Here is a 22,809-nt window from a genome sequence, read left to right as displayed (position 1 = left end):
TCGTTATGGTTACTGGCTCGCAAAAAGAAACAAAACTTGTCGTTGAGAAATCACTTTATCCAAGAAAAAGAGAAACAATACCGAAAATTAGAAAGAATACTAACCTTTGCCACTAGATGGCAGTCGCGTATTAGAAATGGGAGAGTCAGTTGCGACTTGAGTTGAAGTTTTAAGACTGGAGATAATGAGTCTCCAGCGAAAATAGTAAACTATTATTGCTTAATGGATGTGATGACACTCCAACAATGAACATATGTGAAAAGATGTAGCCTCAAAATCAGGCAATGTAGAATTTAATACCTTTTTGAAATTATTTAATATATAATTTTCCTATTTGGGCAGCATTACAAGTTAATTTTAAGGCTGACCATAGCCATACCATTCCAAGATATTAAAAATCAGTTCATAGTTGTGTGTCAGGGCTATAATATCATGCTGACCACATTTTGTGTGAATGTGATGAACCTCCTAGGAAGAGTATTTCAAAGTTTGGTACGTGAAAAAACACTTAAAAACACACAAAATCCAAAATAGCTCACTTCCTGTTGGGAAAAGTTAAGGGATGCAAATGAGAAATGTGTGTGTCTTGAGGAGACCCTTATGCCTACCAGACGTGGTGCATTTACGTGAAAGTATATGTCCACAATATTAGAAAAAAGCCATAGGGGGCGCTGTGTAGCCACGCCCAGATGAATGTGGATATGGATGTGATTGCACTCCAAAAGTGAATATATTTGTAAAATATCAGCCTGATCAGATGATGTAGAACGGAATTAAGCCCACTTCCTGTTTTTGGGCGTAACGTGTGTATTATACGCCTCGCCATTGCCAAACCGTTTGAGATATCAAAAATCCTTTCGTCATTTAGGGTCAGGACTATTCTAAGATCATGATGACTACATTTGGTGTGAATGTGATGAATACCTGAGCAGGAACGCATACAAACATGATAAAAACCTCACATCCGTTGCCAGATGGTGGCGCTATAACATTGATTTCTTCTTGGTATTTGGATGTGATTACACTCTAAAAGTGAACATATTTGTAAAATATCAGCCAGATCAGACAATGTAGACCATGAATTTATGGCAACTTCCTGTTGGCGCGGCGTGACATGAAAATTGTACGCCTCGCCATGACCATACCGTTTGAGATATCAAAAATATCCTTTGGAATTAGTATCATGACTATCCTGAGACCAATTTCACCATATTTCGTGTGAATGCAATGAACCCCCTAGGAGGAGTACTTAAAAGTGTAGTACGTGTAAAATGCACAAAATTCAAAATGGCTGACTTCCTGTTTACATATTTGATTCGATGCGAATGAGAAATGTGTTTGTCCAGAGGAGTCCCACATGCATACCAAATTAGGTGAAGGTAGCTCAAAGTGCCTGTCCACAATAGAAGACAAAGCATTAGGGGGCGCTGTGGAGTCCCTTGGCCACGCCCAGGTCTGAGCATCTGATACATCCTGACAGCCAACACTTCTCATGTGTGTGCAAAATTCTGTGAGTTTCCATCAATGGCAAGCACCTCAAAAATGCAAAATACATTGAAAAAAAGAGAATAATAATTATAGGGGGCGCTGTCTAGCCACGCCCCGATTGATATGTATATATCTGATATTGTACTGCTACAATGAACATATTTGTAAAATATCAGCCAGATCGGACGATGTCGAAAAAAAAGTCATTTTTTTGCACGCAATATGTGTACTGTACGACTCGCCATTTCCATACCGTTTGAGATATCAAAAATCCCTTCACACCTTAGCGTAAGGACTATCTTACGATCATGCTGACCGCATTTGGTGTGAATGTGCTGAATGCCCTAGCAGGAAGGCATACAAATATGTTAAAGACCTCACTTCCTATTGCCAGATGGTGGCGCTATAACACTGACCTGTTCTTGGGATATGGATGTGATTACACTCCAACAATAAACAAATTTCTAAAATATCAGCCAGATCAGACAATGTAGACCATGAAATTTTGGCCACTTCCTGTTGGCGTGGCGTGACATAAAAATTGTAATCCTCCCCGTGACTGTCCCGTTTGAGGTATCAAAAATATCCTGGCAATTTAGCATCATGACTATCCTGAGACCATTCTGACCACAGTTGGTGTGAATGCGATGAACCCCCTAGGAGGAGTACTTAAAAGTGTAGTACGTGTAAAACGCACAAAATCCAAAATGGCTGACTTCCTGTTTGGATATTTGATTAGATCCGAATGAGAAATGTGTTTGGCCTGAGGAGTGCTATATGCATGCTAAATGAGGTGCAGGTAGCTCAAAGTGCCTGCCCACAATAGAAGACAATGCAATAGGGGGCGCTGTGGAGTCCCTCAGCGACGCCCAGGTCTGAGCATCTGAGAGATCCTGACAGCCACCACTTCTGATGTGTCTGCAAAATTCTGTGAGTTTTCATTCATGGCAAGCACCTCAAAAATGCACAAAACATTGAAAAAAAAAGAATAATAATAATAAATATAGCTGCAAGCAGCAATGAACGGGCCCAAGCACCATGGGGGCAACCGCCTTGGTGGCATAGTTCTGCCAATGACATGTTTCACAACATGTACACACTTTGGAAATAATCACCTTCCTGGACAACGTATAGTGTGCACAGGAATTCCCTTTTTATCAATGAAGATGTTGGCGCTGCTATTGGAACGCATCAATGATAAAAGCCTCACTTCCTATTGCCAGATGGTGGCGCTATATTATTGAGCCATGTATGGTTTTTGAATTTGATTACACTCCAGAAATAAACATATTTGTACATTTTCAGCCACATCGGAAGACGTTGAGCGAAATTAAGGTCAATTCCTGTTTCCAGATGATGCTGCTTTAACATTGAGTCGTTTTTGGAATATGGATTTGATTCCACTCCAACACTGAGCATCTGTGTAAAGTTGCAGTCACATCAGACATTGGAGAATTTAAGTATGACCACTTCCTGTTTGTCTGGCATGATGTGTTTTTTATGTGCCTGACCATAGCTATATCATCCCAGTAAATCAAAAATCTGTTTTGTCAGGACCATCCTAGCATCATGCTGACCACATTTACCGTGAATGTCATGAACCCATTGAAAAATAATGCTTAAGAATGCAATATAAGGCTCACTTCCTGTTGCCAGCGGGTGGCGCTTTGCCATTGAGCCTTTATTGGAAAATGGATGAGATTACACTCCAAAAATGAACATGTGTGAAGTTTCTGCCACATCAGACAATGTAGAATGAAACAAAAATTACTTCTTGCTTGCACATTGTAATAATATGCACCAGTCCTGTATGGAGAGCAGAGATGAATTAATTTCAATAGATTTTACAGCGGGAGGCACAATTTACGCTTGAGAAGTCATTCGGTTATAAATATGCACTCAAAATAAAACCATTGGCGTAAAGAAACTATTCAACTTTATTGTGGCCGCACCAGGGATGGAACCGAGGACCTTGCATGTCTTAATCCACTGTCTGAACCATTAAGCTATACTGCCCTCTTATACACGTACGCCATCTATTGGCCAAAAGTTGTATGTTTCCTTTTATCTTGGTTAAATAATTTCTCTCCTAAGTGTCGGATAATATTGCATTAAACGTCGAGTTAGCCAGCATCATTCTTTTCCATTTCACCGGTAATTATGCTGCCTGAAACGCATTTGTTCAGCCAAATCTAAAGGAGATGCCAAGTCTCTGCCCTCAATCCGGTATTTTCATATTAAGTCAAAAATTCCTAGCGAAATTGTATGTTCTCTTAATTCGTGTTTAATGACAAGCAAAATAAACTAACATATCTGGCGATTTAACTGAAAGTTTTCTATTCATGTAAACAAACGTAGCTGACCTGTTTTTTGACTCACACAGACAGTGGACAGGCTGGCTGCTGTTAGCCAACGACCTGCATGCCATACCTTTTTTGAACATAACGGTCTCATGTTAACACAGAGTTCGACCAGAGCCATCTCAAACGTTAACGTTTCTTTTTGACTTTTGACTCTTTTAAATATATGCTACTCTCCTGCCAGTTAAAGACAGTCATTAAATGTCTTTAATATTTATTTCAGATATTCTATTCATATAATGAAAATAGATGCAAAGAAACGTCGGGCTGGGTGTTGTCAATACATTTTGTCACGTAGGCTGCAGCTGTAAATCATACATCGTTATGCCTACTGCTGCTAGAAAAAAACAAAAACCTATCGTTGAAAAATCACTTGAAGGAAGAAAAAAAAAAAGTACCACTTTCAGCAAATAAATGGAATCCCCGTATCAGAAATGGGGGGAAGTTACAGCGACGCAGTTAGTCTGTGAGTAGAATAGATTATGTAGACAACTTCACTGTTTCCACAAAGGAACCAAAAATGTGCTTTTTAACAGGACTTGGTCAGTGTAATGATATAAATGCTAGCATTCGATTATGGTCAACGGTACCGAAAATGCCCGTTGCACCAGCCATCATAACAAATGTCCCAATATAGGATCGATTTAAACCTCTATATATTTTTATTTCACGTTCACAGTGTAGGCGATTGTGTGTATTCCGACGCGAATTACATTTAATTGGGTTACGGCATTCACTTCAATCGAATGAAGTCAAATAGAAACGGCTCGAATTCTTTAATAACGCTTCTTGGTTTTCAAGCCAACTTTCCGAACAGCTGTTTTGTATTGAGTCCTTAAAATGCTACAACACGGTTTTTTATAAACCAAATAACATTGAACGTCATTGCAAGATATATACAATACCAACTTTTGCCAGTAGATGGCAGTCGCGTATTAGAAATGGGAGAGTCATTTGCGACTTGCGTTGAAGTTTTAAGACTGGATATAATGAGTCTCCAGCGAAAATAGTGAACTATTATTGCTTAATGGATGTGATGACACTCCAACAATGAACATATGTGAAAAGTTGTAGCCTCAAAATCAGGCAATGTAGAGTTTAATACCTTTTTGAAATTATTTAATACATAATTGTATTAAAACATGAACTGTTTGGGCAGCATTACAAGTTAATTTTAAGGCTGACCATAGCCATACCATTCCAAGATATTAAAAATCAGTTCATAGTTGTGTGTCAGGGCTATAATATCAGGCTGACCACATTTTGTGTGAATGTGATGAACCCCCTAGGAAGAGTATTTCAAACTTTGGTACGTGAAAAAACACTTAAAAACACACAAAATCCAAAATAGCTCACTTCCTGTTGGGAAAAGTTAAGGGATGCAAATGAGAAATGTGTGTGTCTTGAGGAGACCCTTATGTCTACCAGACGTGGTGCATTTATGTGAAAGTATATGTCCACAATATTAGAAAAAAGCCATAGGGGGCGCTGTGTAGCCACGCCCAGATGAATGTGGATATGGATGTGATTGCACTCCAAAAGTGAATATATTTGTAAAATATCAGCCCGATCAGATGATGTAGAACGGATTTAAGCCCACTTCCTGTTTTTGGGCGTAACGTGTGTATTATACGCCTCGCCATTGCCAAACCGTTTGAGATATCAAAAATCCTTTCGTCATTTAGGGTCAGGACTATTCTAAGATCATGATGACTACATTTGGTGTGAATGTGATGAATACCCTAGCAGGAACGCATACAAACATGATAAAAACCTCACTTCCGTTGCCAGATGGTGGCGCTATAACATTGATTTCTTCTTGGTATTTGGATGTGATTACACTCTAACAGTGAACATATTTGTAAAATATCAGCCAGATCAGACAATGTAGAGCATGAATTTATGGCTACTTCCTGTTGGCGCGGCGTGACATGAAAATTGTACGCCTCGCCATGACCATACCGTTTGAGATATCAAAAATATCCTTTGGAATTAGTATCATGACTATCCTGAGACCACTTTGACCACATTTCGTGTGAATGCAATGAACCCCCTAGGAGGAGTACTTAAAAGTGTAGTACGTGTAAAATGCACAAAATTCAAAATGGCTGACTTCCTGTTCACATATTTGATTCGATGCGAAAGAGAAATGTGTTTGTCCAGAGGAGCCCCACATGCATACCAAATTAGGTGAAGGTAGCTCAAAGTGCCTGTCCACAATAGAAGACAAAGCATTAGGGGGCGCTGTGGAGTCCCGCGGCAACGCCCAGGTCTGAGCATCTGATACATCCTGACAGCCAACACTTCTCATGTGTGTGCAAAATTCCGTGAGTTTCCATCCATGGCAAGCACCTCAAAAATGCAAAATACATTGAAAAAAAAGAGAATAATAATTATAGGGGGCGCTGTCTAGCCACGCCCCGATTGATATGTATATATTTCATATTGTACTCCAACAGTGAACATATTTGTAAAATATCAGCCAGATCGGACGATGTCGAAAAAAAAGTCATTTTTTTGCACGAAATATGTGTACTGTACGACTCGCCATTTCCATACCGTTTGAGATATCAAAAATCCCTTCACAGCTTATGGTCATGACTATCCTAAGATCATGCTGACCACATTCCGTGTGAATGTGATGAATGCCCTAGCAGGAAGGCATACAAATATGATAAAAACCTCACTTCCTGTTGCCAGATGGTGGCGCTATAACATTGACCCGTTCTTGGGATATGGATGTGATTATACTCCAACACTAAACATATTTCTAAAATATCAGCCAGATCAGACGATGTAGACCATGAAATTATGACCACTTCCTGTTGGCGCGGCGTGACATAAAAATTGCACGCCTCGCCATGACCATCCCGTTTGAGCTATCAAAAATATCCTGGCAATTTAGCATCATGAATATCCTGAGACCATTCTGACCACAGTTGGTGTGAATGCGATGAACCCCCTAGGAGGAGTACGTAAAAGTGTAGTACGTGTGAAACACACAAAATCCAAAATAGCTCACTTCCTGTTCACATATTTGCATCAATGCGAATGAGAAATGTGTTTGAATTGAGGAGCCACACATGGTTACCAAATTAGTTTCATGTAGTTCAAAGTGCCTGCCCACAATAGACAACAATGCAATGGGGGGGGGGGGGGTCAGCGCAATAGGGGGCACTGTGGAGTCCCTCGGCCACACCCAGGTCTGAGCATCTGATAGATCCTGACGGCCACCACTTCTGATGTGTCTGCAAAATTTCAAGACTTTTTAGCCATGGCAAGGCCCTCAAAAATGCCCATTTGACGGAAGAGAAAGAATAATAATAATAATAATAATAATAATAATAATAATAATCCTTCCAATAACAATAGGGTCCTTCGCACCCTACGGTGCTTGGGCCCTAAATATAGCTGCAAGCAGCAATGAACGGGCCCAAGCACCATGGGCGCAACCGCCTTGGTGGCACAGTTGTGCCAATGACATGTTTCAGTATATGTACACACTTTGGAAATAATCACCTTCCTGGACAACGAATAGTGTGCACAGGAATTCCCCTTTGATCAATGAAGATGTTGCTGCTGCTATTGGAATGCATCAATGATATAAGCCTCACTTCCTATTGCCAGATGGTGGCGCTATAATATTGAGCTGTGTATGGTTTATGGATTTGATTTCACTCCAAAAATGAACATATTTGTACATTTTCAGCCAAATTGGAAGACGTTCAGTAAAATTAAAGCCACTTCCTGTTGCCAGATGGTGGCGCTATAATATTGAGCCGTGTATGGTTTATGGATTTGATTACACTCCAATAATTAACATATTTGTACATTTTCAGCCAAATTGGAAGATGTCAAGTAAAATTAAAGCCACTTCCTGTTGCCAGATGGTGGCGCTATGCCATTGAGCCTTTCTTGGTATATGGATGAGATTACACTCCAAAAATGAACATGTGTGACGTTTCTGCCACATCAGACAATGTAGAATGAAACAAAAATTACTTCTTGCTTGCACATTGTAATAATATGCTCCAGTCCTGTATGGAGAGCAGAGATGAATAAATTTCAATAGATTTTACAGCGGGAGGCACAATTTACGCTTGAGAAGTCATTCGGTTATAAATATGCACTCAAAATAAAACCATTGGCGTAAAGAAACTATTCAACTTTATTGTGGCCGCACCGGGGATGGAACTGCGGACCTTGCATGTCTTAATCCACTGTCTGAACCATTAAGCTATACTGCCCTCTTATACACGTACGCCATCTATTGGCCAAAAGTTGTATGTTTCCTTTTATCCTGGTTAAATAATTTCTCTCCGAAGTGTCGGATAATATTGCATTAAACGTCGAGTTAGCCAGCATCATTCTTTTCCATTTCACCGGTAATTATGCTGCCTGAAACGCATTTGTTCAGCCAAATCTAAAGGAGATGCCAAGTCTCTGCCCTCAATCCGGTATTTTCATATTAAGTCAAAAATTCCTAGCGAAATTGTATGTTCTCTTAATTCGTGTTTAATGACAAGCAAAATAAACTAACATATCTGGCGATTTAACTGAAAGTTTTCTATTCATGTAAACAAACGTAGCTGACCTGTTTTTTTGACTCACACAGACAGTGGACTGGCTGGCTGCTGTTAGCCCGTGCGCGTCATCTCGCAACGACCTGCATGCCATACCTTTGTTGAACGTAACGGTCTCATGTTAACACAGAGTTCGACCAGAGCCATCTCAAACGTTAACGTTTCTTTTTGACTTTTGACTCTTAAATATATGCTACTCTCCTGCCAGTTAAAGACAGTCATTAAATGTCTTTAATATTTATTTCAGATATTCTATTCAAAAATGAAAATAGATGCAAAGAAACGTCGGGCTGGGTGTTGTCAATACATTTTGTCACGTAGGCTGCAGCTGTAAATCATACATCGTTATGCCTACTGGCTCGCTAGAAAAAAAAAAAAAACCTATCGTTGAAAAATCACTTGAAGGAAGAAAAATATAAAAGTTCCACTTTCTGCCAATAAATGGAATCCCCGTATCAGAAATGGGGGGAAGTTACAGCGACACAGTTAGTCTGTGAGTAGAATAGATTGTGTAGACAACTTCACTGTTTCCACAAAGGTGATGTGCTTTTTAACAGGACTTGGTCAGTGTAATGATATAAATGCTAGCATTCGATTATGGTCAACGGTACCGAAAATGCCCGTTGCACCAGCCATCATAACAAATGTCCCAATATAGGATCGATTTAAACCTCTATATATTTTTATTTCACGTTGACAGTGTAGGCTATTATGTGTATTCCGACGCGAATTACATTTAATTGGGTTACGGCATTCACTTCAACCGAATGAAGTCAAATAGAAACGGCTCGAATTCCTTAATAAGGCTTCTTGGTTTTCAAGCTAACTTTCCGAACAGCCGTTTTGTATTGAGTCCTTAAAATGCTACAACACGTTTTTTTTTAAACCAAATAACATTGAACGTCATTGCAAGATATACAATACCAACTTTTGCCAGTAGATGGCAGTCGCGTATTAGAAATGGGAGAGTCATTTGCGACTTGCGTTGAAGTTTTAAGACTGGATATAATGAGTCTCCAGCGAAAATAGTGAACTATTATTGCTTAATGGATGTGATGACACTCCAACAATGAACATATGTGAAAAGTTGTAGCCTCAAAATCAGGCAATGTAGAATTGAATACCTTTTTGAAATTATTTAATACATAATTGTATTAAAACATGAACTGTTTGAGCAGCATTACAAGTTAATTTTAAGGCTGACCAGAGCCATACCATTCCAAGATATTAAAAATCAGTTCATAGTTGTGTGTCAGGGCTATAATATCATGCTGACCACATTTTGTGTGAATGTGATGAACCCCCTAGGAAGAGTATTTCAAAGTTTGGTATGTGAAAAAACACTTAAAAACACACAAAATCCAAAATAGCTCACTTCCTGTTGGGAAAAGTTAAGGGATGCAAATGAGAAATGTGTGTGTCTTGAGGAGACCCTTATGCCTACCAGACGTGGTGCATTTACGTGAAAGTATATGTCCACAATATTAGAAAAAAGCCATAGGGGGCGCTGTGTAGCCACGCCCAGATGAATGTGGATATGGATGTGATTGCACTCCAAAAGTGAATATATTTGTAAAATATCAGCCCGATCAGATGACGTAGAACGGAATTAAGCCCACTTCCTGTTTTTGGGCGTAACGTGTGTATTATACGCCTCGCCATTGCCAAACCGTTTGAGATATCAAAAATCCTTTCGTCATTTAGGGTCAGGACTATTCTAAGATCATGATGACTACATTTGGTGTGAATGTGATCAATACCCTAGCAGGAACGCATACAAACATGATAAAAACCTCACTTCCGTTGCCAGATGGTGGCGCTATAACATTGATTTCTTCTTGGTATTTGGATGTGATTACACTCTAACAGTGAACATATTTCTAAAATATCAGCAAGATCAGACAATGTAGACCATGAATTTATGGCTACTTCCTGTTGGCGCGGCGTGACATGAAAATTGTATGCCTCGCCATGACCATACCGTTTGAGATATCAAAAATATCCTTTGGAATTAGTATCATGACTATCCTGAGACCAGTTTGACCACATTTCGTGTGAATGCAATGAAGCCCCTAGGAGGAGTACTTAAAAGTGTAGTACGTGTAAAATGCACAAAATTCAAAATGGCTGACTTCCTGTTCACATATTTGATTCGATACGAATGAGAAATGTGGTTGTCCAGAGGAGTCCCACATGCCTACCAAATTAGGTGAAGGTAGCTCAAAGTGCCTGTCCACAATAGAAGACAAAGCATTAGGGGGCGCTGTGGAGTCCCTCGGCCACGCCCAGGTCTGCGCATCTGACACATCCTGACAGCCTACACTTCTCATGTGTGTGCAAAATTCCATGAGTTTCCATCCATGGCAAGCACCTCAAAAATGCAAAATACATTGAAAAAAAAGAGAATAATAATTATAGGGGGCGCTGTCTAGCCACGCCCCGATTGATATGTATATATTTCATATTGTACTCCAACAGTGAACATATTTGGAAAATATCAGCCAGATCGGACGATGTCGAAAAAAAAGTCATTTTTTTGCACGCAATATGTGTACTGTACGACTCGCCATTTCCATACCGTTTGAGATATCAAAAATCCCTTCACAGCTTATGGTCATGAGTATCCTACGATCATGCTGACTACATTTCGTGTGAATGTGATGAATGCCCTAGCAGGAAGGCATAGAAAAATGATAAAGACCTCACTTCCTGTTGCCAGATGGTGGCGCTATAACATTGACCCGTTCTTGGGATATGGATGTGATTATACTCCAACACTAAACGTATTTCTAAAATATCAGCCAGATCAGACGATGTAAACCATGAAATTACGGCCACTTCCTGTTGGCGTGGCGTGACATAAAAATTCTACGCCTCCCCAGGACCGTCCCGTTTGAGCTATCAAAAATATCCTGTCAATTTAGCATCATGAATATCCTGAGACCATTCTGACCACAGTTGGTGTGAATGTGATGAACCCCCTAGGAGGAGTACTTAAAAGTGCAGTACGTGTAAAACGCACAAAATCCAAAATAGCTGACTTCCCGTTTGTATATTTGATTAGATGCGAATGAGAAATGTGTTTGGTCTGAGGAGTGCTATATGCATATAAAATTTGGTGAAGGTAGCTCAAAGTGCCTGCCCACAATAGATGACAATGCGATAGGGGGCGCTGTGGAGTCCCTCGGCGACGCCCAGGTCTGAGCATCTAATCAATCCTGAAGGTCCTCATTTCTGATGTGGGTGCAAAATTCGCAGACTTTTTATGCATGGCAAGCTCCTCAAAAAGGCCCATTTGCATATAGAAAAAAGAATAATAATAATAATAATAATAATAATAATAATCTTTACAATAACAATAGGGTCCTTCGCACCCTACGGTGCTTGGGCCCTAATAATAATAATAATAATAATCCTTCCAATAACAATAGGGTCCTTCGCACCCTACGGTGCTTGGGCCCTAAATATAGCTGCAAGCAGCAATGAACGGGCCCAAGCACCATGGGCGCAACCGCCTTGGTGGCATAGTTGTGCCAATGACATTTTTCACAATATGTACACACTTTGCAAATAATCACCTTCCTGGACAACGTATAGTGTGCACAGGAATTCCCCTTTGATCAATGAAGATGTTGCTGCTGCTATTGGAATGCATCAATGATATAAACCTCACTTCCTATTGCCAGATGGAGGCGCTATAATATTGAGCCGTGTATGGTTCATGGATTTGATTACACTCCAATAATTAACATATTTGTACATTTTCAGCCAAATTGGAAGATGTCAAGTAAAATTTAAGCCACTTCCTGTTGCCAGATGGTGGCGCTATAATATTGAGCCGTTCTTGGTCTATGGATGAGATTACACTCCTAAAATGAACATGTGTGAAGTTTCTGCCACATCAGACAATGTAGAATGAAACAAAAATTACTTCTTGCTTGCACATTGTAATAATATGCTCCAGTCCTGTATGGAGAGCAGAGATGAATTAATTTCAATAGATTTTACAGCGGGAGGCACAATTTACGCTTGAGAAGTCATTCGGTTATAAATATGCACTCAAAATAAAACCATTGGCGTAAAGAAACTATTCAACTTTATTGTGGCCGCACCGGGGATGGAACCGAGGACCTTGCATGTCTTAATCCACTGTCTGAACCATTAAGCTATACTGCCCTCTTATACACGTCCGCCATCTATTGGCCAAAAGTTGTATGTTTCCTTTTATCTTGGTTAAATAATTTCTCTCCTAAGTGTCGGATAATATTGCATTAAACGTCTAGTTAGCCAGCATCATTCTTTTCCATTTCACCGGTAATTATGCTGCCTGAAACGCATTTGTTCAGCCAAATCTAAAGGAGATGCCAAGTCTCTGCCCTCAATCCGGTATTTTCATATTAAGTCAAAAATTCCTAGCGAAATTGTATGTTCTCTTAATTCGTGTTTAATGACAAGCAAAATAAACTAACATATCTGGCGATTTAACTGAAAGTTTTCTATTCATGTAAACAAACGTAGCTGACCTGTTTTTTGACTCACACAGACAGTGGACAGGCTGGCTGCTGTTAGCCAATGCGCGTCATCTCGCAACGACCTGCATGCCATACCTTTGTTGAACATGTCTCATGTTAACACAGAGTTCGACCAGAGCCATCTCAAACGTTAACGTTTCTTTTTGACTTTTAAATATATGCTACTCTCCTGCCAGTTAAAGACAGTCATTAAATGTCTTTAATATTTATTTCAGATATTCTATTCATATAATGAAAATAGATGCAAAGAAACGTCGGGCTGGGTGTTGTCAATACATTTTGTCACGTAGGCTGCAGCTGTAAATCATACATCGTTATGCCTACTGGCTCGCTAGAAAAAAAAAAAAAACCTATCGTTGAAAAATCAGTTGAAGGAAGAAAAATATAAAAGTACCACTTTCTGCCAATAAATGGAATCCCCGTATCAGAAATGGGGGGAAGTTACAGCGACGCAGTTAGTCTGTGAGTAGAACAGATTGTGTAGACAACTTCACTGTTTCCACAAAGGAACCAAAAATGTGCTTTTTAACAGGACTTGGTCAATGTAATGATATAAATGCTAGCATTCGATTATGGTCAACGGTACCGAAAATGCCCGTTGCACCAGCCATCATAACAAATGTCCCAATATAGGATCGATTTAAACCTCTATATATTTTTATTTCACGTTGGCAGTGTAGGCTATTATGTGTATTCCGACGCGAATTACATTTAATTGGGTTACGGCATTCACTTCAATCCAATAAAGTCAAATAGAAACGGCTCGAATTCCTTAATAAGGCTTCTTGGTTTTCAAGCCAACTTTCCGAACAGCTGTTTTGTATTGAGTCCTTAAAATGCTACAATACGATTTTTTTTAAACCAAATAACATTGAACGTCAATGCAAGATATGCATTATATGTGTTAATCTTTTAAATATATGATACTTTCCTGCCAGTAAAAGCCTGTCTTTTATTTTAGTTATTCAATCCATATAATTAAGGTAAATGAGAAAAAACGTTGCTGTGGGCTGGGTGTTGTAAGTACATTTTGTCACGTAGGCTAACGTTTCTTTTTGACTTCATGTGTTAATCTTTTAAATATATTATACTCTCCTGCCAGTTAAAGCCTGTCTTTAAGTCTTTAAATGTCACGAATATTTATTTTAGTTATTCAATTCATATAATGAAAATAGAAACGTCGGGCTGGGTGTTGTCAATAAATTTTGTCACGGAGGCTGCAGCTGTAAATCATACATCGTTATGCATACTGGCTCGCTATAAAAAGAAAAACCTATCGTTGAAAAATCACTTGAAGGAAGAAAAAAATAAAAGTACCACTTTTTGCCAATAGATGGAATCCCCGTATCAGAAATGGGGGGAAGTTACAGCGATGCTTTTTTTTAAAAACAAAATAACATTTAACGTCAATGCAAGATATGCATTATATGTTTTAATCTTTTAAATACATGATACTTTCCTGCCAGTAAAAGCCTGTGTTTTATTTTAGTTATTCAATCCAGATAAATTATATTAAGCCTCACTTCCTTTTGCCGGCAGGTGGTGCTATAACAGTGAGCTTTTATTGGTATATTGATGAGATTACACTGAGCATCTGTGTAACGTTGCAGCCACATCAGACAATGGAGAATTGAAATAAGACCACATCCTGTTTGCCTGGCATTATATGCCTGACCATAGCCATTCCATTTGAAATATCAAAAATCAGTTCATAGTTTGGTGTCAGGACTATCCTAAGATCATGCTGACAACATTTTGTTTTAATGTGCTGAACACCCTCGCAGGGGAACACATAAAACTGTGATATGAGCCTCACTTTTTGTTGCCAGATGGTGGCACTATAACATTGGTGTTGGCATGTGGATGTGATTGCACTCCAACAACAGACATATGTGTAAAATATCAGCCAGATTAGACGATGTAGTCTATCATCACTTAATATCATAGCTGGCAAGATATGTACTGTTTTTTAAGATGATAATATATCCTTGAAAAGCTAGGGTTGCAGACAATAACAGCTAATAAAAGTTCACCTGCATGAAAGAAGGCAAAAGATTTCATGAATAGTAACATATTTTTATTGAAATGGGAACATAATCTATTTTACATTTCAATATTAACAATGTGTTGTAAAAAGAAGAGCTAAAAACAACATTGGGTCTGAACTGCAATGGTGTCATTCACACAATCTGAGCAGTGCAAGGTTGAAATTATTTAAGAATACATCATTGCCAAGTGCAGATAAATGTACCCCATCCCTTAAAAACTGTTCCGGTTGATTATATTTTATTTCAGTGTGTGGAATAGATGCCCCACCCAAACCTCTGATGAAGACTGTCATTACATTATTTACCCAGATACAAGCCTTGTTAATTTTGGCGGGGTTCGCATTTCTCCAGTCCCGCCGCTGTGCAATACAGGAGAAAATGATTTCTGTGTTCTTGAAGTCTCTCTGTATACGTGTCAGGTCTGTCTTCATTCTTTTGACCAATTCTATGGTCTTCACCTTGCCCAAATCATTTCCTCCAGCATGGACCACCAGTATGTCAGGTGGTGTCTGGGTGGACAGCTGTTTGTAGAGCAATGGTAGTACACTGCTCCAGCGCAGGCCTCCCTGTCCAAACCAAGATACTGTGGCGTTGAGCCCCAGGTTTCTCCCCATGGTTTGGACAGCCCTTGGTTCAGCACGACGTATGAGGCTTGAGCCCACAATCCAGATCCTTTTGTCTATAAAGGTATTTTCATTTGTTATATAAACAAACAATGTATGAAACATGAACTGTTCATAGACATTTGGGATTTTCAGATGTATTTTCAGAAATCTTCTCAAATCCTTTACAATATAGTACATAGAAATGGCAATAGTTCACACAGGTTAATATTAATAAATTATGTACTTACAATTTCCTCCAATGCTTTGTCCTGAAGGATGAGCCATTTTAAATGATGATGGGCAAGTACCTGATAAGACAGAAAGGCAACAGTGTCAGATTAAAGCAATGGTATTTATATTAATTTGCAGAAGGTCATTAAATCACCAAACACAACATAAGAATTCACATGAGTAATAGCAATAATATATACTTATTGGTAAAGAACATTTGCTTGGGTATGTTTCAGTACAATGTACACATAATAATGTAGTTACAACACATGTACAAATGTTTGTTTTCACATCTAACTAGGATGTTCAAGCACAGCAATCATATCCTGCACGCAGAGAGACCAAACTGCTTTCAAGAATTTAAGCACTATCTATGCATTATCTAACAAGGTGAAATTAAACATATTTCCACCGGTGTATTATAGAGTATGTCCCTCAGTACAGGCTCAATTAGAATTTGAAGAATCTGAGGGTGAAACCACGCGGCAACTGAAGCAGAGGATAAAGCCTGATTTACACTTCTGCGTCGAGTCGTAGCCGCGCTCCCTACGCAGTACCCTGACCTTCCCTAGAAATGTAACTATGCGTCGCAGCGACGCGGACCGTTTAGAACTGTGATTGGTCCGCTTGGTAGCATTGACTTATGCATTTCCTGCTGCTCCGCCATTGATCAGTTTCAGTCACCAGTGGTGTGTCAGAAAACCTGTTTAGTAATCTGTCCTTCAAAAAAAGACGATTTCGGGGGTGTTTGTAGCACGCGATTGAGACGCACTTTGAAGGCAGAAAGATAGAGTGAAAGTAAAGTGATTACGTGATGCATAATTCCAAGCAATTTAGCTGGCTAGCTCACGGAGGTGTAAACAGTATATACGTTATTTCAGTTTGTTAAGCAATTAACATGTTGTTTTTGAAGTATAACTAAAACAAACTCGTAGTGTACTTGCACTTTTACAGTTCTTTGTCCGCTGTTTTCAGCCATCATTAATTTAACGGCAGTAAGATCCATACAGTTAATCGCAAATGATTATGGGCTATAATGACGACGAAACTAGCCATTTGGCGGTGTAATTGTAGGGCGACGCAGGCACCCCAAAACACAAGTAAATGCTCTCAACGGCGTAGGGTACTTGCGTAGCCTTCGCGTAGACTCGCGCAGAAGCATAAACCAGGCCTAAAAAGTAGATGCTTGTTGAAAATAGAACGTTTTCATGCATAAAAATTAAAAAGACCCATATTCTCACGAAACGACTCAAAATCTGAGTATAAACATAATTATAGCTACATTGCAAAGTTAAGATGATAGTTTGTACTTACGTGGAACTGTGTGCACACAAACGCAGTCTTGAGGAAAGTCTTAAGAGGGCCGGTCTTGCAGCAGCATGGGCCTGTATATGCATATGAGCTTCCCGTATGCACATAAACGGCCAGTCAAAATGGAAAGGGATTGGTTAGTGAACCCATCACATAAAACGAATGGGATTGGAGAAGAACAGAAAGAGGAGGATACTGATTGCTGAAGAGCCCCTAATTGCCACCACTTGTAAGTTTATTAAATCCATATCCTTAAGGTAGATGAGGATAAACATTGGGCCGGGTGTTGTAGACCTACTCTAAATACATTGTCAAGTAGACTGCATACGGTACAGGTGACGATGTTTCACAAAAATAAACTGGCGAGTAGATGTAATGATTTCAATTTGCGTTTTTAAAGCACACCACCTTGTATCGTTTATAGTGGCTCCACTTTTAGCAAAATGCAGAAAAAGAAAGACTGACAGTGGTGGTCGCTATTTACGGTACCTTGGCGGCTAATGCGCTCGCAGGGCGGCATCCGATTTATTTCACAACCGATAAAAAGGTAAATAAAAATAATCCCCCCAAAAAATAAATAAGCATATAACTTTTTTCGATACATCTAGGTACAGAATGTTATCAATATTGTCAGGCGTAGCCGGAAATTACTCTCTAAAATACTCGAGAATTTCCAGAAATTAATCTAATAGCTGACCACCGACTACGAGCACAATACCAATAAATAATCTATCCCATAAACAACCTGCCATTATTTCAGCTTTCTTCTACAGCCCAAAAAGTGTGGCGTTATTTGGTGATTTGGTGATTTGAATCAGTTTTTAACTATTCTGCCAAATTACTCAAATGTAATGTAAAATGTATAGTATGTTTATTTAGGACCTTTCATTGAATGGTATCGTATCTGTACAGAATGTTATACAGGTGCCTAAGACTTTTGCACAGTACTGTACATGGAATTTTCGCCAAAATATATATAGGGTTTGTGATGTCAGATTGTGGTATCCACCTCGTCCGGCCAGGCCACCTAGCAATACTCCTTCTTTGGTATGTCATGTTTTATTTACATTATTTTAAGAACCTTGTTGTGACTTTGCAATCAGATTGATTTAGGATTACGGTGTCTATAATACACCGGTGGAAATTTGTTTCATTACATCTTGTTCAGTATAGATAGTGCTTAAGTTCATGGATGCAGTTCGGTCTCTCTGCGTGATATAACTACATATATTAAATATACTTGCCTAATCACCCCTCTAGCTGCGCCAATATCTACGATATATCACGGGTTCATAATATTCTTCAACATGATTATGATTAATTTATCAGTTTAACCTTAAATTAACGTGTTGTGGACAATAATGTCTGCTTATATGGAATTTTAATGTGATTTTAATGTTAAATGCTGGACCCCGACGGAACCGAAAAACAGGCAGATTTCACTGAATATTCTCTTGTAAACTCCTCATATGAAAGTCACAGGTGATTAGTGTGGCGTTATTTGGTGATTTCCATTTGCCGAATTCACAATGATAGATCACATGTTGTTGGATTTATGTTTATTGTAATTTGTGTGCAAAAACGATTTGTGTACAATTCATGCGTGTGCGATATGTTCGTTGTGGGATGTAAGTAAAGGAGGGCAGGTGAGGGCGGGGCATGCAGGTGAACAAAATGCCTTGTCTTGAACGCTGTATTTTTGTGATACTGTGGTAAGTGTAGCATATCTTATTTTCTGTGTAGTGTGCTGTTTTGACGTGCCTGCTATATGTGTGTGTGAGTAATGCCATAGTGTAATATAGTGTTTTTTTAGTCAAGAGCTATGGCCTCACCATCAAAGATTCCGCGGGTGGATGATGCAGCGGCCGAGAGCATCAGGGATGGGCTGCAGCTCATAACAGTAAGCCTATGTTGCAAGTTTGTGATTATATGAGGTTTTAAAGTTCATGCTGGTATCGGTGTGTTATGTGTTACGTTGGTTGAATTGTTTTTGCTTGTGTTTTATTTTTCTTCTTCTTCTTCTTCTTCTTTGAGTACGAGTGTCTGGATGAGAGTATTTCCCGACAACAGCTTTCAGCGCGGGCGGTGGCTGTGGCGTCCAGGGCGATGTCGGAGATCGCGCGAGTGCATCGCCAGAAGAGTGCTCTACAGCGGACTGTGGAGCTGTTACGAGGAGAGGTGGACAGGTTGAAGGGAGCAGTAAAGGACAAAGAGACGCAAGTGGACTTACTAAATGCGGCGCTAGCGTTCCATAAAGATGGTAGGCTGTTGCATAGATATTTGTGGACAACGTTGTTGTGCATTTTAAAGTTGTAGTAATATGACATATGCTGTTATAGTAATTGATTTGTTTTGTTTTACAGAAGTATCTGACGTTGGGAGTCAGACTTGTCAAGACTCGTGTGACGTCGGCAGTCAGATATCTCAAACAGACGCGTCCTCGGAGGAGGAAGATTATGTTTAATTTATTTCTACGTGTAAATGTAAATATGTGTAAATGTAAATAAACTCTTTGGTATTACGTGGTTTGGTATTGTGCTTCATTTTATTGGTATTACTAGGTGAAGAAAGTAAAAGTGGGATCATTTTTGTGCGCGCGTGTGTGTGTTTATAATACTGTATAATTATAATATGACCATATAACTTGGGATTTCACCCTTACCCACATGCATGTGTATTGTTAAAATTAAAATATTCAGATTCAAATTATGAAAACGGTAATTTACTTTCTCTGACTTCTGTTTGCCGTCTGTGTCCGGTGTGCAAGCTTCCTCTTCATAAAATGAAGTTTAAATGCCTTTATCTACTTTGTAATCGAAATGAACATAACTTAACGTTATCATCACCTCGCCTATAGTAGCCTACCAAAGTAAAATAAAATGTCATAATTTTAACCTGACCACGCAACTTCGTAAAATGACGTTTCAATGCGTTTAAATGTAAATACTTTACCTAACACCTTTACCTTAAATTAACGTGTTGTGGACAATAATGTCTGCTTATGTGGAATTTTAATGTGATAAAATTAATTTTGTTGCCGTTGACCATTGTGCTATTCGTTTATGCTAACTACATCATACTAGCCACATACAGGGACCAGCAAAGGCGTAGAATATACTAGCACTTTAGTTATTATAAGTTTTATCACCACTACTGTGAGGTGAAAAAGTGGACAAATTATGCTTTCTGTGAGAAATGTATTGGCGAGCTCACGTGCACACACAGCGGTCTACATTCTAACGCTCCATTTTGCCCTCCCTAATAATAATGTCATCGGTTAATTATAATGTGACCATATAACTTCATAAAAGAAAGTTTCAATGCTAAATGGAAATAAGCGTGACTTGCTATTATCGGACGTTCAGGTAATTCAATTAGTAGGAGTAATGGAATCACAGTTAGGTTGAGCGGACAGTCTCTGGCTAGAATCTTTGTCATGCAATTGTTTGTCTTGTCTTTCTTTAGTGAAAATGTTGAAAGATAAATGTGGTAACCGTTGTATAAAAGTGTAATGGAACTTTAAGTCCTGCCAGCTTGTGCCAAAACTCCTTAAGTTCCAGCACTACCATTATTCTGGCACTGGTAAAAAGCATGTATTTTGCATTTATTACGACTGGTGGGAACTTATTAATATAGAATGAAAAGCAAACAAACAAAATAATCCAAGCGTACAGTACTGTGCAGAAGTCTTAGGCGCCTAGATTTTATTATATATATATATATGTGTGTGTGTGTGTGTGTGTGTGTGTGTGTGTGTGTTAGTATAAAATAATACATTTGACATTTGCAAATATTCATTTTTGTATTTAATTAAAAAAGGTAATATAGCAATTGACTACTTTTTACATAAAAACTTCATCAAGGCTGTCTGAGATCAGAAGCAAGGAGCTAATCAAAGTCTGCACTGAACTGTGGCAAGTTCTCCAACATGCTTGGAATAACCTCCCTGCGGATTTTCTTATACAACTGCAGGACAGCGTTGGCTATCTCAGTGAAATGATGCATTTTTAACGCCGAAGGGTGGTCACAAAAAAATATTGATTTGATTAAGTTTTTAACTATTCTGCCAAATTACTAAAATGTAATGTAAAATGTATAGTACGTTTATTTAGGACCTTTCATTGAATTGAAAAAATATTATCTGTACAGAATCTAATACAGGTGCCTAAGACTTTTGCACAGTACTGCATATAGAATTTCCGCCAAATTATATATAAGGTTTATGATGTCAGATTGTGGTATCCACCTCGTCCCCCCACGCCACCTAGCAATACCCCTTCTTTGGCATGTCATGTTTTATTTACATTATTTTTATAACCTTGTTGTGAACCACCTTAAACCTTGAAAGTCACAGCTGATTAGTGAATAGTGTAAATGGAATTTGGTAATAGACATCTCAGGCTACAATCGTGTGAATGATATTGAGTGATACGGCTAAATTTAGGTAGCAAATTATCATACTGTATTCTTCTGACGTCATTTACATAGCAACATACATCCATGTACATCCAGATCCCGTTGCTTCACTCAGTGCCCAAGAGAAAACGATGATGTTTCCGAAAATATAAAATTTTTAAATATTTAAATCGATCCTATAGTGGGACTTTTGTCATTTATGGAAGGTGCGATGGAGATTTTTGGTGCAGTTGACCATAATCAAATGCTTTCATTTCATTTGTGAACATTGCCCCCGTGTGGTCGTTTGATATATTGTGGATGTAGTGGTGTAGTCGTGTGCGCTTTGAAGTATACTATGTATGCAAATAATATGCAAACATAAGTTGACTAGGCTTGAACTTCTGTTCAGAGTAACATGCAACATAGTCCCATTAAAATACATTGATTTAAAGTTTGTCTTGTCCTTCTTTAGTGAAAATATTGAAAGATAAATGTGGTAACCGTTGTATAAAAGTGTAATGGAATTTTAAGTTGTGAGTCCTGCCAGCTTGTGCCAAAACTGCTTAAGTTCCACCACTGCCATTATTCTGGCAATAAAATGAGTGCGTTTAAAGTGTCATTTGATTTGGCAAGTAGCAGGAACGAAATAATACAACTTAGGCACCATCCTAGGATCGAAATTCCGGAAAGACCGTCAAACACTATGAGTTATTTCAATAATTGCACGTTATCTCACAGTGTCCATGTGTATATGTATATATATATATATATATATATATATATATATATATATATATGCGTCTTCGCACAATCTTGATTCAAATTATTTGTATTATATATTAGTATATATGTATGTATATCTTTTTATAATAATGTCATAATTATAATGTGACCATGTAACTTCATAAAATGAAGTTTAAATGCGATCACCTTTATCTGCTTTGTAATCGAAATGAATGTAATTTAACCAGTGTCCAGATAGAATCTTTTCATGTAATTAGGGGACGGCTTAGGAGTTATAACAGTGAAGTCTATTTCCAATGCAGTTGTTTGATGTATTGTGTTGAAGTGTAATAGCATACAGAGACAGTTTGTCGCGATGCACTGTGAAGTAAGCTTTGAAGTAAAAGGGCGATTGTTTTTGGTTTATTGTCGATAACGTCATAAAAACTGTTCACACATGTGAATGATGTTTTGAAGAGTGTCTAGTATCTCTCTTGTTTTTTTTTTTTTTTTTTTCTTACAAAGATTTT

The 22,809-nt window shown here is 38.6% G+C and overlaps 1 protein-coding gene and 1 long non-coding RNA gene across 2 annotated transcripts in view; both read right to left on the bottom strand.

Moving 5' to 3' along the window:
* The window catches only part of LOC133129468 (nesprin-3-like), a 529,943-nt gene that overhangs the window by 328,630 nt on the left and 178,504 nt on the right, over positions 1-22,809 (bottom strand). The gene's annotated exons all lie outside the window — the stretch shown is intronic.
* On the bottom strand, positions 15,071-18,778 carry LOC133129469 (uncharacterized). The gene is made up of 3 exons (XR_009708812.1): positions 17,162-18,778; positions 15,865-15,924; positions 15,071-15,690 (listed from the first exon to the last, which is right to left on the bottom strand). It is a non-coding gene; the product is annotated as an uncharacterized LOC133129469 (long non-coding RNA).

The sequence above is a fragment of the Conger conger genome, chromosome 5 (genome assembly GCF_963514075.1).
Source record: "Conger conger chromosome 5, fConCon1.1, whole genome shotgun sequence".
NCBI lineage: Eukaryota > Metazoa > Chordata > Actinopteri > Anguilliformes > Congridae > Conger > Conger conger.
Note: the sequence above shows the minus strand (reverse complement) of the source record. Positions and strands in the feature narration are given on the sequence as shown.